The following is a 13681-nucleotide window of genomic DNA, read 5'->3' as shown; positions in this document are numbered from 1 at the left end:
TCCATCATGAAATTTTAGCATAGGCTCAAAGGAGGTATCACTTGCTTGTTCTCTAAAGAGGCCTTTAGATCTAGAAGATGAAGACATTTGATGTCTTGAAGTTGAGCATGTAGACCTAGAAGAAGAGGATGACCTCAAAGAAGGTGACTCACATGCATGTAAAGACCTTAAGGAAGATTCATGTAATGATGCAATCTTCTCCTCTAACCTTTTCTCAAGTTTAGACTTCATTTCTATCATGCGCTTAGAGAGATGAAGGTAAGAAAGATCATTTGTCTCTTCTAGTTCTTTGTATTGCACATATAGATCTTGAAACTCTTTAGTGATATGGAGGATATCATGATCATCTAGATTTGGTTGAGGTTTGGTAGCACAAGATTTGAATTCCATAGTGGTAGATGCAAAGCCAAGCATAAAAGAGCCTAGAAGATAATGTGTTCCTAGATCGATCACGCATTAGTCAAAGAGGGGCAAATGTAATCACATAAAAATGGTCATCTAGACTATTAGCCCCACGGTGGGCGTAAAAAATGTACACTTGATTTGTGTCACTCTCTAAACCCTTCTATCCAAATGATTCCATGAGTTTGGAATGTTCGAATGCTGGCTTAGAGCTCCCTATCCATGGAGTGCAAGAGAGTATATTTCAAGAATAAGAAAACTCTCAGATGAGCCTTAGAGATACTCTTCTTGCTAGTAAACCATGCAATGGGAGGTTCCAAAGACAAGATGCAAGAATGCAAATGTCTCAAGGAGTTCCTCAAGAATGCAATGCAACTAAAGATTAAATTAGAATGAATATGAAAAGTGCAGCTATTCTAAGCATGGATGAGAGTGTTACAATCCAAATATTAAGCTATGTGAGATAGATTATTGCAAAATAGAAAATAAACTAACATGCAACATGAATCTAAGCTAAAATGCTATGGTATGAGAGAATGTAGACAAGAAATAGAAGTTCTCCACAAAGCTCCAAAGAAACCTGTTAGAAAACCTGTAGCATAACAATATTCAAAAAATGGATCGAGGGGGAAAGCTCTCTCCCTTTTAAAGATGTACGGATGGTGGAGATCAAGATGAAGATGGTGGATGATCAACGGTGGAATTTTAAAAGAGGAGTGATCCATGTGCACACACAAGTCAACCAATAGAATATAAGTTGACTTGTCATATAAGACAAAAGTCACAAAGCTTTTTCTTTTAATTGCAAAATAGAAAAAGGACTTTATGTGTGCACTTTAAGTGGGTTAAAAGAATGGGGTCTTTAATTTAATTAAAAGGGGACATGTTCTTTTAATCAAATAATGAACTTAGGATAGCATAGTCAAACTATAGGTTATAATCAAATAAATTGATTATTAGCAATTTGGTCTAGGTAAATGATTGAATTAATTTAGCCAAAATTTTGAAAAGGGGGCTAATAGTCTAGATGACCATTTTTAGGTGATTACGGTGGGTGCCAAAAATGTACACTTGATTTGTGTCACACTCTAAACCCTTCTATCCAAACGATTACATGAGTTTGGAATGCTTGGATGCCGACTTAGAGCTCCCTATCCACGAATTGCAAGAGAGTGTATTTCAAGTTCAAGGGCTCTCAGATGAGCCTTAGAGATACTCTTCTTGCTAGTAAACCATGCAATGGGAGGTTCCAAAGACAAGATGCAAGAATGCAAATGTCCCAAGGAGTTCCTCAAGAATGCAATGCAACTAAAGATTAAACTAGAATGAATATGAAAAGTGCAGCTATTCTAAGCATGGATGAGAGTGTTACAATACCATTATTAAGCTATGTGAGATTAAGCTACATGTGAAAATGAAAGCTAAGCTAAGCTAGAATGCCATGATTCCATGGATGAGAGAATGTAGACAAGAAATAGAAGTTCTCCACAAAGCTCCAAAGAAACCTGTTAGAAAACCTGCAGCATAACAATATTCAAAATGAGGATGGATTGAGGGGGAAAGCTCTCTCCCTTTTAAATATGTATGGATGGTACAGATCAAGATGAAGATGGTGGATGATCAACGGTGGAATTCAAAAAGAGGAGTGATCCATGTGCACACACAAGTCAACCAATAGAATATAAGTTGACTTGTCATATAAGACAAAAGTCACAAAGCCTTTTCTTTTAATTGCAAAATAGAAAAAGGACTTTATGTGTGCACTTTAAGTGGGTTAGAAGAATGGGGTGTTTTATTTAATTAAAAGGGGACATGTTCTTTTAATCAAATAATGAACTTAGGATAGCATAGTCAAACTATACGTTATAATCAAATAAATTGATTATTAGCAATTTGGCTTAGGTAAGTGATTAAATTAATTTAGCCAAAATGTTGAAAAGGGGGCTAATAGTCTAGATGGCCATTTTTAGGTGATTACAAGGACAAGGTTGTCACCTTTAACAAAAAATGGAAATTTGAATTACCTAGCTTTAGGAGGGTCATAGAGTAACTTTAAGGCCAATTGTGATTAAAATTAACCTTACCCATGTTAGTACTATAGGGTAGGGGGTTATTAATGACCTCTATGGTGTCTAGTGGACTTAGAAGACCCCATAAAAATGACATTCTTCATTGAATCCGAAAATAAGAGGGTTATAAATAGAGGCAAGGCTAAAATTGAAACTCACTTGGAAAATCACTACTTTTAGAGACTAATAAGGTTGAAGAAAGAGAAGGGAGCTCTACTGCAAGTATTCATTGCCTTGCTTGGAGGAAGGTTGGTAACATGATCCATGAAGTCTCTTCATTTTTGCATGTAGGTTAGAATGGTGTTTTCATTGCATGATGGGATTGTGGTGTCTTGTGGTGTATTTGTGAATAGATCTTGTTGTATGTTGCATGTGGGTAGTGTTGTGGGAGTCTTTCTTGAATGTGTTGTTTCATGTTATATGTCTTGTGAATTGGGTGTGAGGCATCACTCACCCTTGGGAGGGAAGAGATGTCTGGGGTGAAGGGGTTAGTTGGGCTCACACATGGAGTTGAGGAGTTGTCCCTTGTGTGGAGATGATTGAATATGTTTTATGGCATGCAAATTATCTTGCTCTCTTGCATCTTGGGAAGTATAAGGAGGTATGTAGAAGGGAAGATGCTCATTGCTCCGAAAGGGCATTTTGATATTAAAAAGAATTTCCCCAAAAGGGAATGCTGATATTGATAAAATGTGTGATTTGTGAATAAAGGCTATGCAATCTTCCTCATGATGAGAGCCCACCTTCACCCAATTCTTGATTCATTTGTTGAATCTTTGTGCAAAGCCTTGGGATGGGGTGTGTGAGAGTATATTGTGTAATCATGTCAATTTATTGTGCATATGCATGGCATGTGAATGTGAAGCATGAAACTTTTTATACCTTGTTTCCCCAAGCTCGGTGGGTGGCCTCCTTGAGGCCTAGGTTGGGAGGTGAGCCTCCATGGTTCATTATTTTTATTTCTTATCTGCAAGTCCCTTTTTGGATGTTCTTGACAACTTGGAGCTCTCAATGTTTTCCATGTGCATAGGAGACAAAATTATTCTTGTTGTATTTTGAGCTAAAGCTATGAGTAAAACTCCATTCTCTTGTGTGTGTTAATTGCATTGCAAGAAGTCATTTGATTGCTTCTCTTTGCCGAGAAGATTGGGAGGAACATCTGAGTTAGTGAGTAGTATTTCATTGTATTAGCATACTTAAGAGTTCTTACCACCTTTGTATGTAAGGAAGAATCATCGATGGGAAACATTTATTGTGTGTGAGAAGCTAAATTAGCTTGGTGCTTTAAGTTCATGTGCTTCTTCCTTTCTATTTAGATTGCAAGATTGATTCTAATCATCATGGAAGAATAGAATTAACCAGAAGTTTTAGATCAGGTAAGGGTATTAGAATGATAATGTTTTTTTTCCATTTTCTTGGATAATAAAGGTATATGCATATTAGAAAATTGGATCCTTATAGGTGAAGCAAATGATTACCAATTCCTATTACTCATAGAATTGCATCATTGAGTTTGGTTCATCTAAGATTACTCATATGGTTTCTATATGTGTCTTTTTGAAAAGAGTTATCTGTTCACATGATTCAACAAATTTATTACTCTACATTGGAATAACAAAGCTAATAACTTCTACTATTCCACTCCAATAATCTATGAGGGATATTCTAAACTAAAGGAGAAGGAAATTGAATAGAAGAGATACAATGCAAGAGCATTAAAAAAATACTACCGGAAGTGCTCATTTTAATACTCTGAAAATTGTATGGAAGAGAAAAATAAATCTTTTGTCATGATACAGACATTAAAATAATCAAAAATATTCCCTAGAGTCATAGTTTAACATTAAAAAAACACTTTATCAAAAGTCACCATCTCATTATATCAAGAAGACTTTTTAGAAATATATATATACTATAATAATACTGAACCATCCTGAACTAAGACCAAGTAGCAATTAAAGAATGGTACTGATAAATCAACCCCAGGCATGACCTCACCTAGGTGACCCACTTAGAAAACTAATTCAATCAAAATATTAAATGCAAACAAAAACAAATGAGTATAGGGGATCCCCACTAGGCGCATTACCTTGTCTCATGGAAAAGGAGACCAAGGAATTTGTTCCCTAGGCGCTTTGTGCCTTAAAATTTATATGGGAATAACTTGCAAGTGTATGTCATAGTTCTGACATGAGAGGTGGCTCCTTGATTGCCTTGGAAGAAGTTGTGGCATTTTATATGGTTTTCTCCATGCTGCCAACATTAAGGAACCTAGGAGCAAGTCGACTTGGCTTAGGAATTCAAAATGCATAGTCACTAGCCCTAAGTTAATAGGATTTGACTTATGGAAAAGGTTCCCATACTTGTTTTGGTCAAAACATTTATAAGTGAGCCCACCATGGAGAGAAACCCAAGGAATTCGCATAGTCTATGGTAAGCGAAAAAGTTTATGGGGATAGTGTGTGGTCAGTTTGAAATTATTTGTGATTCTGAAGTAAGTGGGGTCAAGTTTGTGGACTATAGCTAATAGGATATTTAGATAGATGGTTAATTAATATGTTTAGATGCATATATTTTGCTACCTTAGTTTTAGTAAGGATTTTTAATGTTAACTAATGCTATGTGATTAGTAATTGTGAAGAGGGTAATAATAATAAGAATAAAATAATAGAATAAAATAAATTAAAGATTATTAAATAATTATGTTTGGAGTAAATATTCAAAAAAAAATGGTCTATGCAATGCTAAGATTACGTACACAAAACTAATACATGGTAGAAGTAGTCGAGCTATGATATTAACATTGTATGCTCTAGAGTTCATCTTATAAAGAAAAGAGAGTAAAGAATGTTATGAACATATATAATTAAACATAAAAGTAAATTAAAAGATATTCTTATATTCCAACAGCTTCTTGAGTTGGATACGTGGGTCCAGAGATCTTTAAGAAAGTGATGTGGTTATGAAATTTTAGTGAAAAGAATTCATGATAAAATTTAATAGGTTGCAGCATTATATATTACTGCTTTTATGCTATATTGAGAGAAGATAATAAAGGTGTTGATAAACAAGATATAATAGTTTCGAATAAGTATATGTGCATAGGAAACCTTATAATGTCTAGTAGTATGATGGTTAGCACCACCTGAGGCATATACTGAGTACAAACACATCGGATATATATATCAAAATACTCTAGTTGACATATTTGCAATATATATGAGACACTCCACTTAGAAATTGGTAGGCAAGTACTACCTCGTTCCTTAATGAAACAAGTCTTGGTGAGTGCCTTCATTCATGCATCTTCCACTAATAGGGACACACCCTTCAACTGACTACTCTGACTAACTAGGGGTTATCTATGAAATCCTAACTCAATTAATGAACATCTAGTTCTATGTTATACTTAACAGTGCTACCTAGAGCTAAGTTGATGTAGTGGATGATAGTGTAACAACAAACTGGACTAGGTGTGTTTGAACTTGTTTTGTGCAGCTTGTTGAAATTCAATGTAGTGTCTTTTCATTAACACTTGTCGTATCAATGTTGTGTTAACTAGGGTGTTGGTTTTTAAAAAAATTGGGATGTTGTGTTTGCCTTGTAATAAACATTAGGGCATGACAAAACACAAATTAAAGAAGAAGTATAACATGAAAGCATGCCACATGCTACAATTTTGATAAAAAATGATTGAAAGAGAAAAGGAAAAAAGAATAAGTTTTGATAAGTATGAAGAAGGCATTAATAATTATCCAAAAAATGCAAAACTGACACCAAATCCAAAATATTTAAGCTATAAAGATAGATACATATATGTGAAAAAGTACAAGGAAAAGGAAAAAAAATGAAACATTGAGGAGAAAAAACAAAACAAATTAATTTTAAAGAAAGCCTTTTATATATTATTGGAATTGTTTCTAGGAACTTCTATTGATATAGATGAGTCATCAATGAATCAGTTACAATTTTTTATGAAAATAATTAAGAAATATAACCAAGACATAGACACTATGTTAGGGAAGAAAATTGAGAATAAATCAAAGAATAACAAAAATGCAAAGATGACAAAATGGATTGCACACCTTATGATAAAGAGAAATACAATGAAAGCTAGTAAGATATACAGTTAAGCATTACTTGTTACGAAATTAAGTGTAGATATTGATACAAAGGTAGTAGAGATAAGTACTAGTATTAATACTCTAGTAAATGGTTTGGACCCTATAATTATGTTAATAATAGATCACACAACACAAATAAAATAATTTTTCTACAAAATGCAAGAATTGAGAGTCTAAGACATGAGAAAATACATTGTATGATAACATGTACTATGACTATAATAATAATGATAAACAAATGAGAACAAATACCAAGTTGGTAGACAAGATTAAACAATTACAAAGAGTATGGTAGAATGAGAAACACTGGGTAGAGCCCACATCACTATACTAAATCAACTCAAAGAGCTATAGAGTCAAACTTTAATGAACATCAAGGTCAAGTTCAAACCAATTTTTGGCACTTGATATGAATAGGTGCATGCCCCAACACATAAATTTCTTAATATAATCTTTGGAATTATTTCCAAAAAAGGAAGAGATGTAAACAAAATTTTGAAATAATAGATAAAGAACCAATAAAAAAGGGGGATGTGATGCAAAATCATCCTAGGTTGCATTGCTATATTGCATGGTAGATATGTCCTTGGTTATCTTTGTCAACATGTTTGGTGACTTTTTTTTGTTGGTTTAGTGGATGCGCTTCTATCTTTATTCTTTGAGTGGCTTGAGTTCTTTGTTCATTGACTTTTTTTTTTTTTAGTATTCATTAAGTGCTTAAGTGACTCTCTATGGTTGTTGTTATGACATCTTGTTCTTGTTTCACTGAGTTATTTTTTTGGTTCTTAAATTTGGGAGCCAACTTGTGTATTTAATTTGTGATATTAATTTAATTTATTAGATTGATCATTGTGATGCATGTAGATCATTATTTGGCCAACCTTCTCCATATGATAATCTATAAATGTTTGTAATAAATTTTAACACATATAAATAGAGGGTCTTGGTCTAGGTTAAGTAGCAGTGTGTAGATTAGAGCTTGGAGGAGTTAGATTTTAAAGGGAGATCATAGATCTTGCATGCTCATAGAAATTTTTTGTGTTTAATCTTTGTATTTGCTATAACCCAAAAGGCCTCATAGACAAGCATGTATGAAGAAAATATTAGGAATAAATGAAATATTTATGGTTCTCTCCCCTTTCTAACATTGTCTCTTTATGATTTTCTTTCATTGTATAACTGTACAAGGATTGGTTGATTGTTAGGAAAGCATTTGGCCGTACCTTTCTCCCATATCCTTATGTTAGGATCAATAAATAGATTTGGAGAAGTACAAAATAAGGGGGAGTTCTATAAAAGATTAGAAACCATTAGTATGAAAGGAAGAATACAATATAAAAAATTTGAATTTTTTTCCATCAATGCCAAAGGGGGAGATTGTTAATTGACAAAATCATTTTTAAGATATTGAAGAAGATTTTAGAGCATGTTCGTCATTCCTAGAAAATTATGAAGAGGTAAAATATCTCTAATGAAAATTTTAGTCAATGGTAAACAAGTTAAGACAACAAATAAATAGAGAAATATTCTCATAGAATAGAAGGCACTATTGGTAAAGGAAATTAGTAGAACACTATCGGTAAATTGAATATCTAACAATATTAATGAAAACAAATGATATCAGTGAACTAGCACTATTCAAAAATAGTAAAAAAGTTGAACAGGTAGAATAAGGAGCAATTTGGTAAATCAAATGGTTGATCATCAAGGAGAGATTCATTGAATCTAGATAGAATATAGAGTGAAGTACATCTGTTAAAGTTTCAGAGGATATAATTTATAGATATTTGTGCCAAGATCTGAGCATTAAATTTTAGTATGTTTTAGTAAATAAGAATCTGTTTAGTTTTATTGGGAATGACAAAGAAAGATTGGAGATGACCTATACTAAAAATATGTTATGGAATATGTGAAAGAAAGTAGTAAGGAACCCTAATTAGGTTTAGTAAATCTTAAAAGATGAAGGAAAAGTTAGGATAAATAGGAGGTCAATTAGAGGAATATAGAGATTCCAAAGAAGAGAAATGGGGACTAAAAATTATAGATTTGTCTAGAGTGATCATAGAGGAGAGGATTTACACAACAAAGGAAGAGCTTAAAGAATATGAAAAGAATTTGGAGAAAGAGATAATAGGTAAAAATCTTATTGATTTATTCCTAAAAATTTAATGAAAAATTGTGAAATTCTTTGACCAAGATGTTCTTAATAGGTATTTAAGTCTTTTGTATGTGATTTTTTGTAAATTATCTAAGGGTAAGTGCACAAAGTTGTGGTGCCAAAAGGGGGGTATAAGTGGACACCTTTTTCCTGAAATCAGCAAATTCTAGACTTCAACAAGAATTTGAAGATAGTTACACTCAAAATTTTAAGATATGACAAAAACAAAAGTTGTAGTCCTTTGAATCTAGTTTCTAAACTACTAATATTTTTCCAAAATGGTTTAGTTTTAGGTCCTCAAAAAAGGGGGCCACAGAAAGTGGTACTGTTTATTCCAAAAAAACATAACATAGTACAAAGTGTGGCCCCCCTAAAATTTTAACTTTTTTTTTAAATTCTTTAATCGCTCCGGTCAAAAGTTACCTAACACTATGTAGTTTATCCTAGATTTTTCGAGTAATTTTATAATGTGTATTTTTTTTAATGAATTTTTTCCCAAAAATGTGAAATATATGTGTGCTCCCCCTAGAAATGATTGAAAACTAATCTAAAATCAAAACTTCTTTTTTTCAAACTGTGTAGAATGGAGTCTAGTTTCTAAAAAACTAAGTTGTTACAAAATTCGATGAATGAGCTAAAATCTACAGCCCAATTAGTACATGGTGGTTTTTGACAAAAATGAACATACATTCAAAAGAAATTATAGATGAAAGACTTAAAATAGTTCAAATTAAAAATAAATTATATGGTTAGATAGCTAACACAGAGACCTATAATGTTATGTAACCTGATCTTATCGATACCCAACCACAAGGAATCTTGAAGGGGAGCACACAAGAAAAATCAATCATTTTTTGTATGTTTGCTGGAAAACATGTCTCAGACCTATTTATAAACTCCAAACCTTTGGGTTGGATCTCCAAGGCAAAACCAAGCCTTAGGCTTGGTTTTAATGCAAAGCTTTGAATAGCGCGTGCGCCCTATAGCGCGCATGCGCTATTAAAATGCTATTGAATTCGAGGTAGTGGCACGCGCTATAGTGTGCATGCACTATTGAGACCTAAATTGCAAACCAAAACCAAGAGAGAGCTAGGGGGGTGGGGCGAGGGAATGGCTATTTGTGTGTGAGAGAGAGATAGAGAGAAAGTAGGGGATGGGAGAGGGGAGAGAGGAAGTGAGAAAGAGTAGGGGTGGCAGAGAGAGTATAGGATGGGAGATAGAGGAAATGTGAGAGAGTAGGGGTGGAAAAGAGAGTACAAGATGCAAGAGAGAGTAAGTGTGAGAGAGAGAGTAGAGGTGGCAAAGAGAGAGTACAGGATGGGGGAGAGAGATTGAAAGTAGGGGATGGGAGAGAGAGGAAGTGTGAGAGAGAGTAAAAGTTGGGAGAGAGAGATTGAGAGGAGATGGGGGAGAGAGAGAGTAGGTGGTGGGAGACAGAGTGGGAGAGGAAGAGCGAGAGAGAGGAGGATGGGAGTGCATGTGTGTGAAAGAGAGAGAGTAGGGAATGGGAGAGAGGGAAGATAGAGTAGCTTGAGAGAGAGTAGGGGATGGAAGAGAGAGTAGGGGATGGAAGAGAGAGTAGGTGATGGGAGAGGGAGTGGGAGAGGGAGAGAGAGAGGGGGGATGGAAATGTGTGTAAGAGAGAAAGAGAGAGTGTGTGAAAATGTGAGAGAGGGTAGGGGGTAGCAGAGAGAGAGTAGAGAGGGAGAGAGGGAGAGTGAGAGAGAGAGAGAGAGAGAGTGTGTGTGAGAGAGTGAGAGTAGGCAATGGGAGAGGGAGAGCGAGTGAGAGAAATAGTAGAGGATGGGAGAGGAGAGAGGGGGGATGGGTGTGTGTGAAAGAGAGAGAGTAGGGAATGAGAGAGGGGAGAGAGAGAGATAGAGAGAGTAGGGTATGAGATAGAAAGAGAGTAGGCAATGGTAGAGAGAGTGGGAGAGGGAGAGAGAGGGTGGATGGAAGAGAAAGAGATTAGGCAATGGCAGAGGGAGTGGGAGAGGGAGAGAGAGGGGGGACGGAAGTGTGTGTAAGAGAGAAAGTAGGAGATGGGAGAGAGTGTGAGAGTGTGAGAGAGAGTAGGGGTGGCAAAGAGAGAGAGTGAGAGTAGGGGATGGGAGAGAGAGGGAGAGAGTGAGAGAGAGAGAGAGAGATAGTAGGCGATGGGAGAGGGACTGGGAGGGAGAGAGAGAGGGGGAATGGAAGTGTGTAAGAGAGATAGAGTTGGGGATGGGAGAGAGTAGGCAATGGGAGAGGGAGTGTGAGAGAGAGAGAGAGGGGGGAATGGGAATGTGTATAAGAGAGATAGAGTAGGAGATGGGAGAGAGTGTGAGAGTTTGAGAGAGAGTAGGGGGTGGTAGAGAGAGCTTGTACAAGATGGGGGTGAGAGAGAGTAGGGGATGGGAGAGAGTGTGAGAGAGAGTAGGGGATGGAAGAGAGAGAGTGAGAGTAGGGGATGGGAGAGAGAAAGTAAAGAGGGAAAGAGAGTACTTGAGAGAGAGAGATAGTAGGTGGTGCAAGAGGGAGTGGGAGAGGGAGAGAGAGGGGGGATGGGAGTGTGTGTGACAAATCTAGAGAGTAGGGGATGGGAGAGGAGAGAGAGAGGGGGGGATGGGAGTGTGTGTCTATGAAAGAGAGAGAGTAGGGGATGGGAGAGGGGAGAGAGAGAGTAGGGGATGGGGGAGAGAAAGTAGGTAGTGGGAGAGGGAGAGAGAGAGAGGGGGAATGGGAATGTGTGTAAGAGAGACAGAGTAGGGGATGGGAGAGAGTGTGAGAGTGTGAGAGAGAGTAGGTGGTGGCGGAGAGAGCTCGTACAGGATGGGAGAGAGAGAGTGAGATTAGGGGATGGGAGTGTGAGAGAGAGTAGGGGATGGGAGAGAGAGAGTGAGAGTAAGGGATGGGATGGGAGAGAGAGAGAGTAGAGAGGGAGAGAGAGAACTTGAGAGAGAGAGAGATCTAGTAGGTGGTAGGAGAGGGAGAGGGAGAGAGATAGGGGGGATGGTAGTGTGCATGACAGATGTAGAGAGTAGGGGATGGGAGAGAAGAGAGTGGGGGGATAAGAGTGTGTGTGTCTATGAAAGAGAGAGAGTAGGGGATGGAAGAGAGTGTGAGAGTGTGAGAGAGAGTAGGGGGTGGCAGAGAGAGACTACGGGATGGGAGAGACAGAGTGAAAGGATGGGAGAGATAGAGTGAAAGGATGGGAGAGAGTGAGAGAGAGAGTAGGGGGTGGCAGAGAGAGAGAGAGAGTATGGGATGGGAGAGGCAGAGTGAAAGGATGGGAGAGAGTGTGAGAGAGAGTAGGGGATGGGAGAGAGTGTGAGAGAGAGTTGGGAATGGGAGAGAGAGAGAGAGTAAGAGTAGGGGATGGGAGAGAGAGTAGAGAGGGAGAGAGAGAAATTGAGAGAGAGAGATAGTAGGTGACCTGGGAGAGGGAGTGGGAGAGGAGGAGAGAGAGGTATGGGAGTGTGTGTGAAAAATCTAGAGAGTAGGGGATGGGAGAGAAGAGAGAGGGGGGATGGGAGTGTGAGTGTGTGTGTGTGTGTGTGTGTGTGTGTCTATGAAAGAGAGAGAGTAGGGGATAGGAGAGAGTGTGAGAGTGTGAAAGAGAGTAGGGGGTGGCAAAGAGAGAGTATGAAATGGGAGAGATAGAGTGAAAGGATGGGAAAGAGTGTGAGAGAGAGTAGGAGGTGGCAGAGAGAGAGAGAGTACAAGATGAGAGAGACAGAGTGAAAGGATGAGAGAGAGTGTCAGAGAGAGTAGGGGATGGGAGAGAGTGTGAGAGAGAGTTCAGGATTGGAGAGAGAGAGAGAGAGTAAGAGTAGGGGATGGGAGAGAGAGAGAGAGTAGAGAGGGAGAGAGAGAACTTGAGAGAGAGAGAGAGATAGTAGCTGGTGGGAGAGGGAGTGGGAGAGGAGGAGAGAGAGGGATGGGAGTGTGTGTGGACGATCTAGAGAGTAAGGGATGGGAGAGGGGAGAGAAAGAGGGGGAAGGAAACAAGTCTCTATGTATATGTATCAAATATCTCAACTACATATTTTCCTTCCCATGAGGGGAAGGAAACAAGTCTCTCGACGTCCTCTACCGTCATGTGGAGGGAGACAGTGGAGATGACGGGACCCTCCTGAAACACTCACTTGACCTCTTGTTGAGGCTCTTCTCCAGGTCCAACTGATACAAAGAAAGTAGATATGAATCAATATTTATTATACATTGAAATCAAATATATGTACTCACAAAATCAATTATTTTCTTACTGCCAACAAATAGTCACTCTGTAAGTCCACCTCAAATGCTTGTGGACGATCAGGCATGACAAGACCCTACAACAATTCAATAAATATAATCACTTATAAATAAAATTAGAAATTTTGAGATTAACTATTATAAACAACAACTAAAACAAATAAAATTCTTTCATACCTCCGTTAGTGGCTGTGAGCTAGCCACAGTTGCAGCCACTCCACTATCAACAAACTATTGCAGATGAGGAAGTGTGTCCAACATCATGAGCTGCATGTCATACAATACACGTTATATCTAACATTAAACATGGAATAAATATAATCAAATGAATTAAATTAACATGAAACAACTGTACCTGTGTGAAGCTCGTATGATGTCTCTGCTCTACGTCTGTGGTAAAGGTTGAGGGTCCTGTGGAGAACTGATGCACATGCATATTTTTTTTGGTCAATCCTTAATATGATTATGTAATAAATATATGTATTAATTAAAATGATTAAATTGATACATACCCCAGGACTCGTCGAAGGGACAAAAAATGGGCCTGGAGGATCGCTGCTAGGCCCAGGAACACTTTGACCCTAAATTTTGAACAATGTCAATAAATCCTAATTAATTAATCATTCACTATACGTATGAAATGTGATCAAATTAGTAATTTACCTGTGTGTCAATGCCAAATGTCTCGTTCA

The sequence above is a fragment of the Cupressus sempervirens genome, chromosome 9 (assembly GCF_028749045.1).
Source record: "Cupressus sempervirens isolate cs-2001-9-10 chromosome 9, ASM2874904v1, whole genome shotgun sequence".
NCBI lineage: Eukaryota > Viridiplantae > Streptophyta > Pinopsida > Cupressales > Cupressaceae > Cupressus > Cupressus sempervirens.
The sequence above is the reverse complement of the archived record's forward strand: the minus strand, read 5'-3'. Positions refer to the sequence as shown.